This window comes from Neoarius graeffei, chromosome 10 (genome assembly GCF_027579695.1).
Source record: "Neoarius graeffei isolate fNeoGra1 chromosome 10, fNeoGra1.pri, whole genome shotgun sequence".
Classification (NCBI taxonomy): domain Eukaryota; kingdom Metazoa; phylum Chordata; class Actinopteri; order Siluriformes; family Ariidae; genus Neoarius; species Neoarius graeffei.
Window position 1 is genome coordinate 34,318,525 of NC_083578.1, and position 23,430 is coordinate 34,341,954.

The window sequence follows — 23,430 nt, forward strand, 5'->3', positions numbered from 1 at the left end:
CATCCTCCTCTTGACAATACCCTATAGATACTCTATGGGGTTCAGGTCAGATGAGTTGACTGGCCAATCAAGCACAGTGATATCATGATCAGTAAATCATTAAGTAGTAGTTTTGGCACTGTGGACAAGTGCCAAGTCCTGCTGGAAAAGGAAATTAGCATCTCTATGTTAGGGTTTTGCTGGGATTCGAACCTGGGTTGCTGGTGTGATAATCCGGCAAACCCCCACTAGGCCACCAGGGGGATGACTCAAGTGCAGAGGTGTGAGGCAAAAGTAAGGTATCAAAAAACAGTTTATTTACACTATATACAATCCAATGGAAAAAACAAAAAGAAAATCCAAAAGCTCAGAAGATAAACCAAAATAAAAATATCCAAAGGTTAAATGGCCAAAAACAAAAGGTAAGGCAAAATGCTGAACGCTCAGAAGATCAAAAAGGTACAAAGTCCAAAGAAAGCAAAAAATATCAAAAACACAAGGGCACAGGCAAGATACATGAGACAGAGGAAACTAGCACTAACAGCATAGCATAAAGACTCCAAGGGAACAAACAGAGGGGTATTTATACACAAAACAATTAAGGAACAGGGCGGGGCAGGAAACGGGCAATCAAGACAAACACAAAACACAGTGGTGGCCTCTAGAGGCCAAAACAAACATGACAAGATAAACATAACAGCGGCCTCTAGAGGCCAAAACAAACATGACAAGATAAACATAACAGCGGCCTCTAGAGGCCAAAACAGTCCCAGTCCTAACACTCCATAAAGTTTGTCAGCAAATGGAAGCATGAAGTGCTCTAAAATCTCCTGGAAGATAGCTGCTTTGACTTTGTACTTGATAAAACACAGTGAACCAACACCAGCAGATGACATGGCACCCCAAATCATCACAGACTGCATCAACTTCACAGTGGACTTCAAACACCTTGGATTCAGTGCCTCTCCACTCTTTCTCCAGACTCTTGGACTTTGATTTCCAAATGAAATGCAAAATTTACTTTCATCTGAAAAGAGGACTTTGCACCACTAAGCAATAGTCCAGTGCTTTCTCTTCTTAGCCCAGGTAAGACATTTCTGATGTCTCTGGTTCAGGAGTGGTTTGATATTAGGAATACAACAGTTGTAGCTCCTTTCCTGAACACATCTGTGCATGGTGGCTCTTGACGCACTGACACCAGCCTCAGTCCACTCCTTGTGAAGCTCTCCCAAGTTTTTGAATTTACTTTTCTTGATAATCCTCTCAACGCTGCAGTAATCACTGTTGCTTGGACAACTGTCAAGTCAGCAGTTTTCCCCATGAATGTGGTTGTGTGAACTGAACTAGACTGATAGCTACATGAAATGTATACTGTTTTACTCAAACTCAAAATGAAATATTTTTTTTTTACTTTCTGAGATTTTTTTTGCACTGTAGGCCATATTTATAAAAAGTAAAATAGAAAAATTCTTGAAACATTTTAGTCTGTGTAATGAGTCTAGAGTATATTACATTTTCACCTTCTTCAATAACTGATGGAAAATATTGAAATTTTTTCATGATATTATAATTGGTTGAGATGCCCTAGTGTATATGTACTATGGGAAATATTATATTATATACTGTATGTATAATCCTTATTAACTCTTCAGAACATGAGAATGTGGAATCCTTTCAAGCTCACAAAACCAGGTTCAGCACTGCTCCCATTATTCATTACCAAGATCTAACACACTAACTTTTGTAATGAAGCTAAGCGCTTGTGAAAATGTTCTTAAATCAAGCTTGTCACAACACCATGGAAACTCACCATTTGTACACTCATGAATTTTTCACTCAGAGACCTACTGCAACTTCACAGAATGGAATTCTTATGTGAGATATTAGCTATAAAAGCCACTCTTGAAGTATCATTGGCTGGGGGTTACAAAACATCCTTTCCCAGTACTGATACTGATTGAAAGTGTCAATGTTTACAGTAAGGCTTTTTTTCTCTCTTAAAGGTCACTGTGGCAGCGGGGGCATGGTCAAGCGTCGGTCTGTGGCAGGAGGGCAGAGTCAGGGAAGGTAAGTGGCAGAATCACTACACCTGATGTTAGTTAACCTGTGTTTGTGTGTCTTCCCCAGTGACCGCGCCCTATATAAGGAGAGAGAGAGGAGAGGAAGAGAGATCTCTCCCTAACCAGATGACTGGTGTGTGTGTGTGCATAGATAGGAGGAGAGTGTGTCTAAAGTCTGAATAGACCATAAATAAAGAGTTTGTTTGTGGAACTTAATTCTGGCCTGCCGTCTTTCTGTGCTCCACCCCTACGAACTGCTACAGTGGTGCCGAAACCTGGTAATTCGAGCACAGGAAGAATAGCCCCATGGAGTCCTCCCCCTTCGCGGACCTGGTCCATGCCCTTGCCACGGCCCAGCAGAGCCAGCACCAGGTGCTAGTCACCCTCCGAAAGGAACAGGAGCACTAGTTCGAGGCCATGGTGCTGGCACAGCAGGAAGACCGACAGGCGTTCTGGCACCTCCTCGCATCGGCGGGGTCCACCACCTCCACTGCCGCAGGCCCTTCTCCCCTCACCCTCACTAAGATGGGCCTGCATGACGACCCCAAGGCCTTCCTCATGCTCTTCGAGCAGGCAGCAGAGGCCTCGGGCTGGCCGGTGGAACAGCACGCGGCGCGCCTCCTCCCCCTGCTAACAGGCAAGGAGCAGCTGGCCGCGCTACAGCTCCCCGCCGATCGCCGGCTGGTCTACGCAAACCTTCGCCGGGCCATCCTCCAGCGTGTGGGGCACACCCTTCAACAACAGTGACAGCGCTTCCACGCTCTGCGTCTGGAGGAAGTCGGCTGGCTGTTCGCATTTGGCCAGCAGCTCCGGGATGCCTGCTGGCGGTGGTTGAGGGCCGACAACCGCGACACTGAGGGGATCATCAATCAGGTGGTACTGGAGCAGTTCATCGCCTGCCTACCAGAGGGAACCATGGAGTGGGTCCAGTGCCACCACCCGGCATCGCTGGATCAGGCCATCGAGTTGGCAGAGGACCATTTGGCAGCTGTTCCGACGGCAGGACAGAGGACATCCCCTTCTTCTCTCTCTCTCTCTCCCCCTCTCTCCTCATGTGTCTCGTCCTCACCCCGTTCCCCCACCGCGGAGGTGGGGGCCAGCCCCACCCCAGCCGGCCCGTTGCACCCGCAGTGCCCTCCCGTTTTTTCCTTCTGTGTCTGTCTCTTCCCCCCCACAGGTGAGTGAGCCCCAGAGTGCCGGTGCAGAGAGGAAGCCCGGGCCGGTTTGCTGGCGCTGCGGGGAGCCGGGCCACCTCCAACAGCAGGGTTTGGTGATGGAAGTGGGTGCGGAGGTTCAGATCCCTGACGCGCCAGGAGCCACCCTCGATCAGGCCGGAGCATATTGCATACCGGTGAGTATCCAAGGGGATACATATCAGGCTTTGGTGGATTCTGGCTGTAATCAGACCTCAATTCACCAAAGCCTGGTGCAAGACAAGGCACTGAGGGGAGCACAGGGGGTGAAGGTGTTGTGTGTGCATGGGGATGTTCACAGCTACCCTTTAGTGTTGGTCCACATTCTTTTCCGAGGGGAAAAATTTAGAGTAAAGGCGGCGGTTAATCCTTGCCTCACCCACTCGATAATTTTGGGGACTGATTGGCCAGGATTCAAGGAGTTAATGAGCCATCTAGTGAAGAGTGGGTCCTGCCGTAGTTCATCAGGGGAAGGTCCCGGTGTTGCTTTGGCAGGAGCAGCTGTCACAGAGCCGTCTACATCATCTCCACATCAGAGTGAGGAGCAGCAGGCTCCTCTTCCCACTCTCGGGGAATCCCTTGCAGACTTCCTGTTAGAGCAATCGCGAGACGAGTCTCTGCGGCATGCATTTGACCAAGTGAGAGTAATCGATGGTCAAATGCTCCAGCCAAACGCCACCCCGTCCTTCCCCTATTTTTCTATTATGAAGGATACATAGGTTATACCGAGTGACACAGGACACTCAGACTAAAGAGCAAGTCATGCAGCTTTTGATTCCAAAGAGCCACCGGGAATTGGTTTTCCAGGCAGCTCACTTTAATCCCATGGCTGGACACTTAGGGCAGGATAAGACACTAGCCCGAATAATGGCCCAGTTCTATTGGCCAGGGATTCGCGGTGATGTCCGTAGGTGGTGTACGGTGTGCAGCGAATGCCAGTTAGTAAATCCAGCGGCCATTCCAAAAGTGCCTTTGCGCCCTCTGCCGTTAATCGAGAGCCCGTTCGAAAGAATTGGGATGGATCTCGTCGGGCCATTAGATCAGTCAACACGAGGGTACTGCTTTATTTTAGTTCTGGTGGACTATGCAATGCGATACCCGGAAGCAGTGCCTCTTCGCAATATCTCAGCACGCAGTATTGCAGAATCGCTCTTCCACGTCATCGCCCGAGTTGGAATCCTGAAAGAGGTTCTGAGTGACCAAGGCACCTCATTTATGTCACGTACACTGAACGAACTGTATGGGTTGTTAGGTTTTAAGCCGATCTGCACCAGTGTTTATCACCCACAAACAGATGGTTTAGTTGAACGGTTCAATCACACCCTCAAGAATATAATTAAAAAATTCGTAAGTGAGGATGCACGTAATTAGGATAAATGGCTCGAACCCTTGTTGTTTGCAGTGCGAGAAGTCCCCCAAGCCTCCACGGGGTTCTCCCCATTCGAATTGTTATATGGGAATAAGCTGCGTGGCATTCTAGATGTGCTGCAAGAAATTTGGGGGGAGGGACCTTCACCCAGTAAATATCAAATTCAATATGTTATGGACCTGTGCGCAAAACTCCACACACTCACGCACCTAACCCAGGAGAATTTGCGGCAGGCCTAAGAACGGCAAACCCACCTGTATGACAGGGGTACGCGCCTTAGGGAGTTCACACCAGGAGATAAAGTTCTCATACTGTTGCCTACATCAAGCTCCAAATTAATTGCCAAGTGGCAAGGAACCTTTGAGGTCACATGGCAAGTCGGGGAAGTCGACTACAAGGTGAGGTGAATGGACAGGGGTGGGGCGCTACAGATTTACCACCCCAATCTGCTCAAACTCTGGAATGAGGTGGTCCCCGTGGCGTTGGTGTCAGTGGTTCCGGAGAAGGCGGAGCTGGGGCCGGAGGTTCAAAAGGGTACATTGACATTGCATACCTCTCCGGTCCCCTGTGGAGACCACCTCTCCCTGACCCAACTCACAGAGGTCACCCAGTTGCAGACCGAGTTTTTGGACGTGTTCTCGCCCCTGCCCGGCCGCACGGACCTCATAGAGCACCACAGTGAGACGCCCCCGGGGGTGGTAGTATGCAGCCGCCCTTACAGGCTACCTGAACACAAGAAAAAAGTGGTTCGGGAAGAACTCGAGGCCATGCTCGAAATGGGCATCATCGAGGAGTCCCACAGTGACTGGAGCAGCCTGGTGGTCTTGGTACCCAAGACCGATGGGTCGGTCCAGTTCTGTGTAGACTATAGAAAAGTCAACGCAGTGTCTAAATTTGACGCATACCTAATGCCTCGTATTGATGAGTTGCTTGATCGACTAGGCACGGCTCGCTTTTACTCGACACTGAATTTGACAAATGGTTATTGGCAGATCCCCTTGACTCCATTATCCCAAGAAAAAATGGCCTTTTCCACACCGTTCGGCTTACACCAGTTTGTCACACTTCCTTTTGGGCTGTTTGGGGCGCCCGCTATGCTCCAGCGACTGATGGATAGGGTCCTCCGCCCCCACACCACCTATGCGGCCGCGTACCTCGACGACATCATTATTTATAGTAATGACTGGCCGCAGCACCTACAACATCTGAGGGCCGTCCTTATGTCGCTGAGGCGGGCGGGTCTCACAGCCAACCCGAAGAAGTGTGCAATTGGGCGGGTGGAAGTACGGTATCTGGGCTTCCACTTGGACAACGGGCAGGTACGTCCCCAAATTAACAAGACAGCAGCAATTGCGGCCTGCCCGAGGCCCAAGATCAAAAAGGGGGTGAGACAGTTCCTGGGGCTGGCTGGCTACTATCGTAGGTTTATACCTAATTATTCAGACGTCACCAGCCCACTGACTGATCTAAAAAGGGGGCACCAGATCTGGTCCAGTGGATGGAGCAATGCCAGTGGGCATTCTCTGAGGTGAAGGCTGCACTGTGCGGGGGGCTACTGTTATACTCCCCTGACTTTTCTCTCCCCTTTACGTTGCAGACGGATGCATCAGACAGAGGGCTGGGGGCCATTCTGTCCCAAGAGGTGGAGAGAGAGGACTGCCCCATCCTGTACATAAGCAGGAAGCTGTCGGTGCATGAGGGGCGCTACAGCACCATCGAAAAGGAGTGCCTGGCGATCAAGTGGGCGGTCCTCGCCCTCCGCTACTACCTCCTGGGCCGCTCTTTCACCCTCTGTTCGGACCACGCGCCCCTCCAGTTGCTCCACCGCATGAAGGATGCCAATGCGTGGATCACCCATTGGTATCTGGCACTCCAGCCCTTTAATTTCAAGGTGGTCCACAGGCCGGGGTCGCAGATGGTCGTAACGGACTTCCTCTCCTGTCAAGGAGGGGAAGGAGTCAGCTGAAGGCCGGACGGCTGCTCGGCCTGAGTCGGGTGGGGGGGGTATGTGGCAGCAGGGGCATGGTCAAGCATCGGTCTGTGACAGAAGGGTGGAGTCAGGGAAGGTAAGTGGCAGAATCACTACACCTGATGTTAGTTAACCTGTTTGTGTGTCTTCCCCACTGACCGCACCCTATATAAGGAGAGAGAGAGCAGAGGAAAAGAGCTCTCTCCCCAACCAGACGACTGGTGTGTGTGTGTGTGTGTGTGTGTGTGTGTGTGTGTGTGTGTAGATAGGAGGAGAGTGTGTCTAAAGTCCGAAAAGACCATAAATAAAAAGTTTGTTTGTGGAACTTAATTCTGGCCTGCCGTCTTTCTGTGCTCCACCCTTATGAACTGCTACAGTCACTTTCCCAAATATATAATATAAAATCTCCTTCTCACCCCCGGCGGGGGGGTGGTGGTATCCATGTCATCCTCAAGCTCGGGTCCTCTACCAGAGGCCTGGGAGTTTGAGGGTTCTGCGCAGTATCTTCGATGTTCCTAGGACTGCGCTCTTCTGGACTGAGGCTTCAGATGTCGTTCCTGGGATTTGCTGGAGCCATTCTCCCAGTTTGGGGGTTACTGCCCCAAGTGCCCCCAAGTGACCACACAACCCTTGACCTTCCACATCCGTTCCAGCTGCTCTTTCAACCCTTGATACTTCTCAAGTTTCTCATGTTCCTTCTTCCTGATGTTGGCGTCAGCTGGGATCGTCACATCTATCACCACCACCCTCTTCTGCTCTTTGTCCACCACCACTATGTCTGGTTAGTTAGCCAGGATCTGTTTGTCAGTCTGGAAGCTGAAGTCCCACAGAACCTTGGCCCTGTTGTTCTCAGCCACCTTCTGTGGTATGGCCCATTGGGACTTGGGTACTTCTATTCCATACTGGTTGCAGATGTTCCTGTATACTATCCCAGCCACTTGGTTGTGCCTCTCCATGTACGCTGATCCAGCTAGCATCTTACACCCTGCTACTATGTGCTGGACTGTTTCAGGGGCTTCTTTGCACAGTCTGCATCTTGGGTCTGATCTACTCTGGTAGATCCTGGCCTCTATGGCTCTTGTGCTTATGGCCTGTTCTTGTGCTGCCATGATTAGTGCCTCTGTGCTGTCTGTCAGTCCTGCATTATCCAGCCACTGGTAGGATTTCTTGATATCAGCCACTTCCTCGATCTGACGGTGGTACATGCCATGTAGGGGTTTGTCCCTCCAGGTTGTCTGTTCCTCCTCCTCCTCTGCACTCTCATCAGGGTTCTGCTGCCTGAGACATTCACTTAGCAGTTCATCCTTTGGGGCCATCTTTCTGATGTATTCTCAGATTTTCGATGTTTCATCCTGGACCGTGGTCTTGATGCTCACTAGCCCTCTGCCTCCTCTTTCCTCTTAGTGTATAGTCTCAGGGTGCTGGACTTGGGGTGGAACCCTCCATGCATGGTGAGGAGCTTTCTAGTCTTGATATCTGTGGCTTCTATCTCCTCCTTTGGCCAGTTTATGATACCAGCGGGGTATCTGATGACTGGTAGTGTGTACATGTTGATGGCTCGGACCTTGTTCTTACCATTCAGCTGACTTTTCAGGACCTGCCTTACTCTCTGGAGGTATTTGGCTGTGGTTGACTTCCTTGTGGCCTCTTCATGGTTTCCATTAGCCTGTGGGATGCCAAGGTACTTGTAGCTGTCTTGGATATCACCCATGTTGCCCCCTCAGTCCGAAACATCTTGCCTCTCTTTGAGACCATCCGGCCACACTTGTCCAATCCGAATGACATCCCTATGTCATCGCTGTAGATCCGGGTGGTGTGGATCAGCGAGTCTATTTCTCGCTCGTTCCTGGCATACAGCTTGATGTCATCCATGTAGAGCAGGTGGCTGATTGTTGCCCCACTACGGAATCGGTAACCGTAGCCACTCTTCGTGATGATCTGACTGAGGGGGTTCAGGCCTATGCAGAACAGCAGTGGTGATAGCGCATCTCCTTGGTATATGCCGCACTTGATGTTGACTTGGGCAATGGGTTTTGAGTTGGCCTCTAGGGTTGTCTTCCACATTTCCACTGAGTTCTGGATGAAGGTCCTTAGGTTCCTGTTGATCTTATACAGTTCCAGACATTCCAGTATCCATGTGTGTGGCATTGAGTCGTAGGCTTTCTTGTAGTCAATCCAGGCAGTGCACAGGTTGGTCTGTCTCTTCTTACAGTCTCGGGCGACTGTTCTATCGACCAGTAGCTGGTGCTTGGCTCCTCTGGTGTTACTGCCAATTCCTTTCTGTGCCTTGCTCATGTATTGAGCCACATGCTTACTCATTTTTGCCGCAATGATGCCTGACAGGGCCTTCCATGTTGTGCAGAGACAGGTAATTGGCCGGTAGTTGGATGGGATGGGTCCCTTCTGGGGGTCCTTCATGATTAGGACTGTCCTACCTTGGGTTAGCCATTCTGGGTGGGTTCATCTGTGCTGCTAGGCGTTCATGGAGTGCAGTTAGCTTCTTCAGCCAGTACGTATGGATCATATCGGGGCCTGGTGCTGTCCAGCTCTTCATCTTTGACACTCTTTCTTGGATGTCTGCCATTGAGATGGTTACTGGTTCTTGTTCTGGGAGGTTGCTGTGGTCAGCTCTTAGGTCCACTAACCATTGGGCATCAGCGTTGTGTGATGCCTTTCTTTCCAGTATTTTTCCACCTCAGCTCTTGGTGGGTCTGACCGGTTGTTGTTGTTCCCCTGCCACTGAGAGTACACCTTGGCTGGTTCAGTGGAGAACAGCTTGTTTATTCTCCTGGCCTCTCCCTCCTTGGTGTATCTCTTCAAATGGGTGGCCAGAGCTGTTAGTCGCTGTTTGGCAGTTTCGAGTGCCTCTGGTATGGAGAGTGAGTTGTACTTCCTGGGTGCCCCTTTATTCACCATGTTCCCTTTCTGTAGTTCAGCTAGCTGGCTAACTTCTCTCCATGCTGCCTTTATCTTGGCCTCTAATCGTCTCTTCCATGGTGGATACTGTTTGTTATGTCCCGAGCCCACCTTGTGTCCAAGCATCTCCATGATTACTGTTGCTGTACTGTGTATCAGCTTGTTGGTCTCAGTGATAAATTCTTGTGGAGATTGTCTTCAGAGCAGCATTCACATCTACTAGTAGATCTTCTGAAGGTACTTGGCAACTCAGCTTCGGTATTCGTCGGGGGCTCAGGTTTCCAGTTGGGTCATGATCTTCCTTCTCAGGTCAGCAGCTCTTGTGTTGAGGCTGTTAGCTGTTGGGGCTTGGTACCTAATCTCTGGTTGTGGGGATGATGATGATGACATCTCCCCGCTGACCTGTCTTCCTGGCTCCCCCTTGCCGTAGCATCGTTGTTGTATTTCATTAATCTCTAGTAGATAGTAGATTTCGATTACGGATGTTGGAACACTGGGCTAATAGCTGTTTCTTTGTTAGCCTTGATTGTGGGTTTCGAAGTATCCAATGGTCCCACATTCGCTGCATGTATCCCCTCTCTCTGGGATTGCTTGTATAGTAGCATTCCAGCAAATTCCAGCAAATTTTCTGTCCTCGTCCATCGATGTCTTGTTCCAGTAGTTTCCGATGTCCCATCAAACCGATGTCTCATCAGTTTGCCCTGGTTCCCTAGCAACTGACGCAGGCAACGTCTGAGCCGGTATGACTATCAGTTATGTCTTCACTCATTCCTGAGGTAGGCTGATATATCTTGCCTAAGGACCCTTACTGGATGATGTTTTGCCCTGACCAGGATTCGAACCCCAATTTCCCACATCGTAGTCAGTGAGCATTACCACTGTATTGTATATATATTGGACTAGGGCGGCACGGTGGTGTAGTGGTTAGCGCTGTTGCCTCACAGCAAGAAGGTCCGGGTTTGAGCCCCGTGGCTGGTGAGGGCCTTTCTGTGTGGAGTTTGCATGTTCTCTCCGTGTCTGTGTGGGTTTCCTCTGGGTGCTCCAGTTTCCCCCACAATCCAAAGACATGCAGGTTAGGTTAACTGGTGACTCTAAATTGACCGTGAATGTGAGTGTGAATGGTTGTCTGTGTCTATCTGTCAGCCCTGTGATGACCTGGCGACTTGTCCAGGGTGTACCCCGCCTTTCGCCCGTAGTCAGCTGGGATAGGCTCCAGCTTGCCTGCGACCCAGTAGAACAGGATAAAGTGGCTAGAGATAATGAGATGAGATATTTGGACTAGATTGAATATGCCTAATTGTTTGTTAAACAATATAAACCCCCATTTCCAGAAAATTTGGGATATTTTCCAAAATGCAATAGAACCAAAAGTATGTGATTTGTTAATTCACATGAACATTTATTTTACTGACAAAAGTACAAAAAAAGAAAAGATTTTCATTAGTTTTGACTCATCTGACCACAGCACATGGTTCCACTATCTTTCAGTCCATCTGAAATGAGCTCAAGCCCAAAGAAATCATTGGTGTTTCTGCACAGAAATAATGAATGGCTTCCTCTTACATAATACAGTTTTATTTCTGGATGCAGAAGTTGACTATGTTAAGTGACAATCGTTTTCCAAAGTACTCCTGAGTCCATGTATCTATATTTCTCACATTAGCCTAATAGTTTCTCAGGCAGTGCTGCCTGAGGGCTCAAAGCTCAAACAGTTGTTTTCCAACATTGCTCTTTATGTATTGAGATGTCTCCGAATTCCCCAAATCTTTTCACAATATTATGTACTGTGGATTTTGAAAGACCTAAATTCTCTGCAATCTTGCATTGAGAAATGTTCTGTTTGAACTGGCTAACAATTCTCTCATGAATTTTGGCACAAAGGGGTGAGTCACAACCCATCCTTGTTTGCAAAGACTGAGCCTTTTGTGCATGCTCCTTTAATGCTTAATCATCATACCTCACCTCTTAACAATTATTGTGGAATCTTCCAAAATGGTGTTACTTGAATATCCTATAAACTTTAGTCTTATTTTGCCTCCATCCCAACTTTTTTGTGTGTGCTGCAGGCATTAAATTCTAACTTCATTGATCTTGACAAAGTATAATTAAGTTGGTCAATAAAACTATTGAAATGTTTTTGTCAGTTGTACTTTTGTCAGTTCAATAAAGGTTCAATAACAAATCACATATTTTTGTTTTTACTGCATTTTGGAAATTATAGCAACTTTCCTGGAAATGGAGTTTCTAAAATATATGCATATGGTAAGCTTAACAGTATACATTGCTGCTGATGCTTATGAAACTTTTCAATATGATCAAAAGAAAGATTCTAGAAAATGTTGTCTTCTTACAGATAGTTGATAGAATGATGTATACAATTTTAATTTAAACAATTCTCCCTCCACTCATTGCACCTTATTCGAAAATGACTTGCTAACTCTAAGGTCATTGTAAAAAAAAAAAAAATATATATATATATATATATATATATGAGAGAGAGAGTAATACTGTTATTATATATGGTGGAAAGATGTTTAGATAAAAATAGATTAAACAAATAAATAAATAAATAAAAGATACTCTGATGTTCTTTATATTCATGTGTGCATGAATGGCTAATTCCAATCACCTATAAATTACTAGGCACGTGCATGACACAGCTGATTTGTATTTGGTGACACCCACAAAACACCATAAAAGGCAAAGCTGAAATTACAAGCAAAAGGTAAAAATACACATTCACTGTGGTTAAAGTTATTTTGGCTCACATCTATGCCAAAAAATATCTTGTTTAACAGCATAATAGAACCTGAAAGGCCAAAATATGGAGCCAAGTTGCAGAAGAGGTGACTTGAAAATGGATTTAACTTGAAAATGAACAAAAAAGTTATCAACTGTCCCCAGATGATTGGGGACACCAAGTATATCACACAGACAAGCTACGATATTTACTTTTTAAAAAAAAATTATTTACATTCCCTAAGCTTGTGTTCCTTTTATACTGTGGTATATCTTCATTTATGGATTTATATTGATCTTTTTTATTTATTTATTTATTTATTTATTTATTTAATATTTCCTTAGCTACTGCCATGCATATGAAATGCCTGGGTTTCCTATAAGTTCAATTAAATTTGTGTGGGTAGCTAAAAATACACAAGCTATTTTTTTCTTGATAGATTGTCCATATACAGTATAAAAGTAGATACATTCCAAAATTCTATGAATTCCTGTGTAATTCTTATCAATACTTCTGAAAATGCTACCACAAACAAATTACAAATAAATCCATTAAAATCCAACTGTATAAAAGAGATGATAATAATAATAATAATAATAATCAATCGACTAAAATATTTAATCATGATTATTTGCATTATTGTCCATAGTTAACTTGCAATTAATCACAAATTAATCACACATTTGTATCTGTTCCAAATGTACTTTAAAGTGATTTTTTTTTCAAGTTTTTGGAAAGTAGGAGTGGACAAATACACTTGCTTTATGCAAATGTACTGTATGTGGCCAGGTCAGGAAGGATAAGGCTGGACACAGCAAAAGTTATTTTTGTGGATATTTTATTCCCACACTGCACTTAAAAAATAAAGCAGCATTAACTTCATAATTTTGCAGGTTTAGCACAATTCAGTGTGAATAAAGCAATATTTCCTCTAGTTCTGTACTTAACTTCCAACCTCAAATTATGCCATGAAATAAACTAAACAGACTAGGTGATGTGGACTCTGGACAACAGTAGTGGCTATCTTTAAATAATGAAAATAAAAATGCGAAACCCGTATAAATAAATTTGTTAAGCCACACAGTTCATAAAGATGTTTTTCAGTAAAATGCAATAACACACTGGTAAATATACAGTACATTCATCAGCAACTTCATCAGCATAGAAGAACTTCATAGAACTTCAACATTCATCAGCAACGCACTTCCTGTTTCCTGAGTTGTTCGCGCCGAGTCCTTTTTCCCGCGAGTGCCGGCGTTAATTACTAATCCTTTTTTAACTTTTTTTCTACAAATAAATTTCCAGTATCCTCTTCATTTTTATTATACTGTCGCTTTCATTTTTGTACTTTTCACTTTCGCTTTCCTTTTTCCGTTTTTTTTTTCCCGTTTTTTTTTCTCTTTCTTTTTTCGGAAGAACGCCGAGACCGGAAGCTTTCTTTTTCTCTCCTCCTGTGTAAAGTCCACAAGCGGAGGCCATCTGATCTGCTTTAATATCAACAGATCTTCATTTAAGGTACGTGAATCTTTTCATCATGGCACACCTTCAGCCTGTTCAGTGTGCTGAGTGCAGGATGTTTAGTCATTCTTCCTCCGTCACTAGCGATAGCTCTATTAGCTTTACTTGTGATAAGTGCAGATTAGTTAGCTCTCTGACGGAGAAGATTTCAGTGCTAGAAGCGCGTGTCCAGGCTTTAGAGCAGGTTAGTGAGCATGAGAAGAGTGTAGTTTCTGTTAGGGAAAGTCTGGACGCCCTAGGTGGAGTTAGCAATCCCCCAACTCCGGCATTAGAGCCCTTACAGCGGGGCGAATGGGTGACGGCTCGGCGGCATAAGCGTAGAGCCAAAGCTACCGCTGAGGCTCGCCCACGGGAGCACCACTCCTCTCCGCATCACGTGTCGAACAGGTTTGCTCTCCTTAGTGATGCACCCACTGAGAAACCTGAAAGAGCTCTGGTTATAGGGGACTCTATCATACGGCACGTGAAATTAGCTCAGCCTTTAGGGGCACCAGCAGCTTTAGTCAGGTGTATACCGGGAACCAGGGCGCCGGACATAGCAGGTAATCTTAGGGTCCTAGGCAAGCACAGGTTCTCAAAGATAGTTATCCATGCAGGAGCTAATGATATACGCCTTCGTCAGTCTGAGGTTACTAAGAGTAACTTTGTAGAGGTGTTTAAATTAGCGAAGGCGATGTCCGATGCTGTAGTATGCTCTGGCTCCATCCCAATGCGGCATGGCGATGTAGCTTACAGCAGGTTATGGTCGCTGAACTGCTGGCTGTCCAGGTGGTGCTCTGAAAACAGTGTGGGCTTTATAGATAATTGGGCTAATTTTGAGGGCACTGCTGGCCTGTTAGGGCGGGACGGTATCCATCCCACTCAGGAAGGTGCTGCTCTCATTTCCTGCAGCATAGGTCATAGTCTCAGAACAGGCCTAGTTAATTTCTGACAATCCAGAGCCAAGGCCAGGGAGCAGACGAACAGGCTAAACCGACTGTCTGCTAGCTGCACAGAGTCGTCACTCAGGGCCCACTACATCGAGACTGTGTCTGTTCCCCGAGCTCAACAAAAAGGTAGAAATTTTCAGAGAGTTTGTTCCAGTAACCTAATGAATATAAAATTAGATCAGACTGACTGTACAGCTGCTGCCAGCACCTTTGATCTAAAGGTGGGGCTATTAAATATTAGATCTCTTACATCTAAAGCGCTAATGGTTAATGAACTCATTACTGATCAGGAGTTTAATGTACTGTGTTTAACAGAAACATGGATTAAGCCAAATGAATATATAGCATTAAATGAAGCGAGTCCTCCTGGATACAGTTATATATGCCAGCCTCGTCTAACTGGCAGAGGAGGAGGCGTCGCGGTTATTTATAACGATTATCTAGGTGTAACACACAAACCTGGTTATAAATTTAATACATTTGAAGTTCTTCATACTCATATAATGTATGTAGCCTCGAAAAATAAGTCTACCCAGTTAATTCCATTGCTTATTATTTACAGGCCCCCGGGGCCATATTCTGAGTTTCTTTCTGAATTTGCAGATTTTATCTCAGATTTGGTTATTTCCTTAGACAAAGCTTTAGTTGTCGGAGATTTTAATATTCACTTCGATAACCCAGAAGACCCTTTAAAAACAGCGTTTGTGTCCATCTTAGATTCAGTCGGGATTAAGCAGAATGTCATAGGACCGACCCATAATGGTGGTCACACCCTTGATCTAATACTAACATTCAGATTAAACGTAGACAATATAGTCATACTTCCACAGTCTGAAGTTATCTCAGATCATTGTCTCATCTCATTCAAAATATGTCTGAGTAATAATATATGCACCTCACCATGCTACTGTATTAAACATACTTTCACGTCAACTACTGCACAGAGCTTTATAAATGATCTCCCAGAGCTGTCAACTTTGATTGGGTCACTGTCAGCCCCTGCAGAACTTGATCAGGCAACTGAATGCTTAGAGTCAACATTCCGCCATACTTTAGATAATGTAGCTCCTCTAAAAAGGAAAATGGTCAGAGACAAAAAATTAGCACCCTGGTATAATGATGACACTCGCACATTAAAACAGACCACTCGAAAATTGGAACGTAAATGGCGTCAAACAAAATTGGTAGTGTTCAAATTAGCTTGGAAGTAGAGCTTCCTGAAGTATAGAAAAGCTCTTAGTGCTGCGAGATCAACATATTTCTCCTCCCTAATAGAAGATAACAAAAATAATCCTAGATTCCTATTTAATACTGTAGCAAAATTAACCAGGAATAAGTCCACTATCAACACATGCACACCTGCAGTATGTAGTAGCAACGACTTCATGAATTTTTTTAATGACAAAATTGAGAATATCCGACAAAAAATTCAAACTACTAATTTAAGGTTAGACAATGAAAGTGACCTTGTAGTTAACAATATAACTGTATCAGATCATCAGTTAGAATGTTTTACTCCCCTAAAAGAAACTGAATTACTTTCATTAATCTCTACATCAAAAGCCTCAACTTGCGTACTAGATCCCTTACCGACACATCTATTCAAACAGATAATGCCTGGAGTAATTGAACCGCTTCTAAAAATAATAAATTCTTCTCTTATGATTGGCTATGTACCCAAATCCTTTAAACTAGCAGTTATCAAACCCCTGATTAAAAAACCTGACCTTGATCCCTGTCAGCTGTCCAATTATCGGCCAATATCAAACCTCCCCTTTATCTCCAAGATCCTTGAAAAAGCTGTGGCACAGCAGTTATGCTCATATTTACATAGGAATAACATCCATGAAATGTATCAGTCAGGATTTAGACCTCATCATAGCACAGAGACAGCACTGGTTAAAGTAGTAAACGACCTACTGTTGGCGTCTGATCAGGGCTGTGTCTCGCTACTTGTGTTGCTTGACCTTAGTGCAGCATTTGATACCATTGATCATTCCATTCTTCTGGATAGACTAGAAAATGTTGTGGGAGTTAAGGGAATGGCCCTCTCCTGGCTCAGGTCTTATCTAACTGATCGTTATCAGTATGTTGATATAAATGGTGATATTTCTAGACATACCGAGGTAAAGTTTGGTGTTCCACAAGGTTCTGTCTTGGGTCCACTGCTTTTTTCTCTATATATGTTACCTCTGGGCGATATTATTCATAAACATTGTATTAGTTTCCACTGTTATGCTGATGACACACAGTTGTATGTCTCTGCAAAACCTTATGAGAGACACCAGCTTAATAAAATTGAGGAATGTGTTAAGGACATTAGACACTGGATGCTTATAAATTTCCTTCTGCTTAACTCTGACAAGACTGAAGTACTTGTGCTAGGACCACATACAGCTAGAAGTAAGTTTTCTGATTACACAGTAACTCTGGATGGCCTTTCTGTTTCTTCACGTGCAGCAGTAAAAGACCTCGGAGTGATTATTGACCCCAGTCTTTCATTCGAAACTCACATTGATAACATCACCCGGATAGCTTTCTTTCATCTCAGAAATATTGCAAAGATAAGAAATTTAATGTCATTGCATGATGCAGAAAAACTAGTCCATGCTTTCGTTACCTCCAGGTTGGATTATTGTAATGCCTTACTGTCTGGATGTTCCAATAAGTGCATAAACAAGCTCCAATTAGTTCAAAATGCCGCAGCAAGAGTCCTTACTAGAACTAGAAAATATGACCACATCACGCCCGTCTTATCCACACTGCATTGGCTCCCAATCAAATTTCGTATTGATTATAAATACTACTATTGACCTTTAAAGCACTAAATGGTCTCGCACCACAGTACCTGAGTGAACTTCTGCTCCTCTATGACCCGCCACGCCTACTTAGATCAAAAGGTGCAGGCTATCTGCTGGTACCTCGTATAGTGAAGGCTACATCAGGGGGCAGAGCCTTTTCTTACAAAGCCCCACTGTTATGGAACAGCCTTCCAAGTAATGTTCGGGAATCAGACACAGTCTCAGCATTTAAGTCTAGGCTGAAAACATATCTGTTTAGTCAAGCCTTTTGTTAATGGTGTTTATGAGGTAAAGGAGTAGATCTGGAGGGTCCTCAGACATAGAGTGTTTTGGTAAACTGGGATGTATGGATGCTGTCAGTCCCCACTCGCTTGCTCACTCGAGTTTGTTGATGGTGTAGTGGCTGGCTGCTTTATGTCCCGGGGCTCCCTCATGCCTGTGTTACCTTCTGGCTCTCTCCTTTTAGTTATGCTGTCATAGTTAGTTGCCGGAGTCCCTGCTTGTACTCGGTGCAATATGTATACTGTTCCTACTTATTCAGGTGACATTGGGCATACCTAACCACCTGTGTTTTCTTTCTCTCCCCCCCACCCCAAATCTGTCCCTCTGAGTTACATGGAGTCAACAGGAAATCTTTTGGTGGAGACGGTGGGGACCTCGACTGGCTATCGTAGCCTGCAGGGAATCGGCCGTCAGACATTCTGTCGCATGTCCCAGACCCGGTGAAATGTAACTGAATTGTCTTGGCCAGGCCTAAGGGTCCCATCTGCATCTCATCATTGCTGAGGAGTGTGCTCCCATCACCCAATCAAGCATCCAGCCAGAGCAGGTCATGATATATTTTTTACCATATTAACATGCCATTGTGTGTTATGCCTGATGTAAAGACTCTCGTCTCTGCGAGCCTACCACACAGATTTAATACTTGTCATTTTTAGGGCATACCTAACAACGTGTTTTCTTTCTCTCTCTCTCTCTCTCCCCCCCCCCCCCCCCCCCCATCTGTCCCTCTGAGTTACATGTTGATCCTGGGATTGAGATGCTGGCCTCTTCTGCCCCTCGGACCTGCTTGATCCATCCTGGTGCCCTGTGTCTGGTCGGAGTTTTATCGCCCCACTCCTGTGAAGGACGGCCCCATGAGGACAGTTGAGGGTTATACCTGTTAAAACTGTTAATATTATAGTCAGGCTGTCTGTTGTTGCCCAAATGAGGATGGGTTCCCTTTTGAGTCTGGTTCCTCTCGAGGTTTCTTCCTCATGTCGTCTGAGGGAGTTTTTCCTTGCCACCGTCGCCACAGGCTTGCTCATTGGGGATAGATTAGGGATAAAATTAGCTCATGTTTTAAGTCGTTCAAATTCTGTAAAGCTGCTTTGCGACAATGTTTATTGTTAAAAGCGCTGTACAAATAAACTTGAAACTTGAAAAATGCATTTATAAAAAAATTTACATAACTCAAGTTTCTCAGAATAAAACAAACTCTTTCACTGTCACTCCAGTGTGCAGCCTGCATGCTGAAACAAACACACACACCTTAACATGTTTTTTCTCCCCTCCTGACTATGAAAAGCATATAAAAAATACACATTATGCTTTTATGTGTATATTTATATTGTTGCATTCTGACTGTTTTATGTAAACAGTCAGAATGTAACAATATAAGTTGATTCTGTACATAAGTGCACTTTATCATGACTTACACCGACCAGTACTCACTGCATCGCTCAGTCACGCTATGTCACGTCCTGATTTCCCAAACTACAGAGTAGGGGCACAGAACATGCATGGGTTAATGAATTTGTGTTAATTCATTATTATCTCATTAACTTTGACAGACTTAATAATAATAATAATAATAATAAGTTTATCTTATATAGTGCCTTTCTCACACTCTATGTCGCTTTACAATTACACAAAAAAAGGCGACCAAAAGAGGTCAGAATGTAACTCCAGTAGTGTGGCTGGCCATAGGCCCACCAAAAAGTGCATGAAGGTAAATCCCACACTGGCTGCACAGCCACTACGATGCCACTGGGCAACAACACTCAGAACACTGTGTCATACATAGATCCAGAAGGTGAGCACAGAAGCACCGCCACACAGAGCACTCAGCAGCTCCGATGTTAAAGAGAACGATGAGCTCACTGCAGTCCACAGCAAGCAGAACACGCATCACCCATGGCAGACCAAGGCCTGAGGAAACTGATGCCCAAAACTGGGTCTGGAGCTATGCCACAACTGGTGGACAAAGCATTCAACAAAGAATAAACATTAATCCATACAAACACAAGGGGGGGGGCAGAAGAATTAAAAAAAAAAAAAGCTCTGGTGAGAAGTGGTAGCCAAAATGCGCACAGCATACTCTCAACTGGAAATGGAAGTGGATGCACTGCTTGTAATATTAGGATAAATTACGTTCACATGCTTAAATGAATGGCTTTGAAAATGTCAACATTACCAAATATCTCTGATGAAAAGCAGTCACATCCAACTCCATCACCATAAGTACTCTACATTTTACATCACCATAGATTCCAGTGCACACATTCAGTTGTTCCCACTCACCTGCCTGCTGATCACCTGTGTCTTTAAATTGGCCAGCTCACCCTTCCCAGAACCCTCTCTGTCAAGTCAAAAGTCGACGTTTTTGATTCTAGCGATATTCCAGAAACAATCTGCAACAGTCTTCAAAAATTCAATGACATCATAGGCCATAGATATTAAATTGCAACATGAAGTTGAAGATATTTTTTTAAAGAATCTATATTTTAATTTTTTTTTAAAATAAAGAATCTGTATTTTAAACCATTCAGTTTTTATATGGTTATTCCATCGTAATGGGTCTGAACTGGCCTTGGCTTTCTTATGGGCAGCTGCATAGGAAAGAAACACTTTGATGTGGTGGATTAAAATATACCTGTCTATGGCTTGAGCATCCAGGGAGTACTTTCTTTTTTCTGTGCCTCCTCGTGACATAGCATATAAGGGCTGCCCTTACATTAAAAGGATCCTGCATTGGCTCTAATTTGAGCGGAGCTGATGATGTCTTTATTTCATCACCTCCTATATTGTTCTGGCTGATTCCCTAAAGGCTATACTCTCAATGCCCTCATTAGTGCTTTCTAGATATCTTTTGTCAAGGATTGTACTTCCTTCACCATTGAGCCATTGTAACACTGGGTCTACAATGTCCTTTTCCAGGATCAATCTGCCTTTTAGTTTGACTCTTTCTTTTGAGTAATAGTACCAAGCTTCTATTACTATTTTACTATGTTTCAGCACATATCAGGGACAGAGTAGGAAACAAAATGATTGCATGCCACTTACATGGACCTGTGTCAGCCAGCAATTTCTCTGTGAAAGCTTGAAAGAAGGGGCCATCAACATTTCTCAGATGTCTTATAGGAGAGCTGTAGCAGAGCTTTCTGCTGAGCATCTAATGCTTCCTGCAGATTAATGAATTTAACCCATGATTCTGATACAAATGGACTTCTATGCACCAGGGCTGGTCCTCTTCCATTTTTCTTTGAATTTGGAGAGTATTCCTTTGTTTACACATTTTCCCTGATTTTTATTTTAACTTTTACACTATTTTATTTTTGATCAGATTTTCTGTAACCATTCTCATATTTTGCAGAAGGTAGCTGTGGCAGTGAGGGTGTGGTCAAGCATCAGCTTGAATGGCGTGGAGTCAGGTTGAACCAGCAGATAACATGTGACAAGTGACACCTATGTCTAATTAATAGGCGTCTATTGATGTGTGTCTCTCTGTGTCTTTCAGACAGCCAGTTATGAGAGAGAGAGAGAGAGAGAGAGAGAGAGAGAGAAAACTGAGAGCTTAGTGTTTGTGTTTGAGTGTGTGAGTTTGTTAGTCACTGAAAAGTGAAAGTACAATAAAACACACCTGCTCATGTTCCCCCTGTGTCTGTGTGGGTTTCCTCCAGGTGCTCCAGTTTCCCTCACAGTCCAAAGACATGCAGGTTAGACGAATTGATAGTTCTAAATTGACCATAGGTGTGAATGTGAGTGTGAATGGTTGTTTGTCTCTATGTGTTAACCCTGCAATAACCTAGCAACTTGTCCAGGGTGTACCCCACCTCTCGCCCATAGTCAGCTAGGATAGGCTCCAGCTTGCCTGCGACCCTGTACAGGATAAGCAGCTACAGATAATGGATGGATGGATGTTCTTGAAGCCTGCCTCCCAGTTCCTTATTATCCCAATGCAGAAGATTGTTACACTGGTACCAAAACCTGGGACTGAGAAACACCACCACCATGGAGTCCAAACCAGTTGGGAAGCTCCTCTAGACCCTTTTCAGCAACCTCCAGAGCCAGTATAGAGCTGTCTGTGGATAAGGGGCAGTGATTACAAGTCCTGCTCAAGTCCCAGGCTGAGGAATGGCAGGTGATCCGGAGCCTGGTACAGTCAGCAGGTACTCCAGCAGTAGTTCCTGTGGCCAACTTCCCTGTCCAGCTGGTCAAGATAGGGCCATGGGACAACCCAGAAGCATTCATTGAGTCATTTGAGTGGGTTGCAGAGGCATGCTCTTGGCCAACCTCATAGTGGGTGGCCTACTTACTGCTGCTCCTATTGGGGGAGGCTCAGCTCACAGCTTCTCAGCTCCCAATCGCCAACATGCTGGAGTACCCAGACATGAAGCAGGCAATACTGCAGCAGGTTGGCCATGCATGAGAGAAACAGCACCAGTGCTTCCGTGTGCTAACATACAGCTAAACCAGCTGCCTATTTGTCTTTGCCCAGTGGCTCAGAGACACCTGATGACAGTGGTTGCTGACTGGTGAGTGCTACACCAAGGACATCGTAGATCAAGTGGCAATGGAGCAGTTCATCTTGCAACTGCTGAGCGAGATGCTGGCATGGGTCTAGTGTCACCATGCAGCATCACTGGGGGAAGCAGTCCAGCTTGCAGAGGATCACCTGATGGCATTTCCGGGAGCAGGAGCTCCTGCAGCTTTTCTCTTTCTCTCTTACCCACTCTCTCCCCTGCTCTCTCTCCCTCCCTCCTTTCTCTTTCCCCTACCCCAGTCCCACCAAAACGGGTGACAATTCCCCTGAAACCTGCTCCCTGAACTTGTGTCTTCCCTCATGCCTCCTCACTCCCTTCTCCTTCCATATCTGTGCTCCCACTTACCCCCTCTCTCTCCACAGATGGACTCCTCTGTGCCCACCAAAACTGGGAGCAAGTCTGGGCAGATCTGTCAGCATAGTGGGAAGGCTGGGATTTCTTAGAATCAGCACTTCTTTGAAAAGGTGGGGATTCTGATTTGCACTCCTGACATGCCGTCGGCTTCCCCCAATCAAGCAGGAATGTACTGTATCACTGTGAGTATTCAAGTGAGTACACATCAGGTTTTGGTGGATTCTGGGTGTAATCAAACCTCCATGCATCAAAGCCTGATTCAATGCAGGGTATTGGGAAATGCACGATTGATGAAGGTGAAGGGTGTATGTGGGGATGTTCACAAATATCCACTAATGCCCATCACTATTCATTTCCAGGGAGAAAAGCATAGTGTGGAGGTGGCAGTTAGCCTGAGCTTCACCCATCTGCTTACCCTGCTTACAGATTGGCTGGGGTTTAAAGCATTGATAAAACACTTAGTATTGGATAGGTCTTGCAGTAACACATCACGGGGGAATCCCACCACAATATTGGCTGGGGAGGCAGTCCCAGGGCTATACACATCAGTTCTGTGTCATAATGACATGGAGAGGGGGAGGGCACCATCCCTCCTCAATCTTTGGGAAATCTCTCTGTGGATTTCCCACTGGAGCAGATGCTCCAGCAGATGCTCCAGGGAACTTTTATTCCATGTGGCTCATCATAACCCTATGCCTGGGCATTTAGGTCAGGACAAAACACTAAATTGTCTCATGGCCACCCACTTCTATTGGCTAGGGATTTGCATGGATGTCCACAGGTGGTGTGCAGCTTGT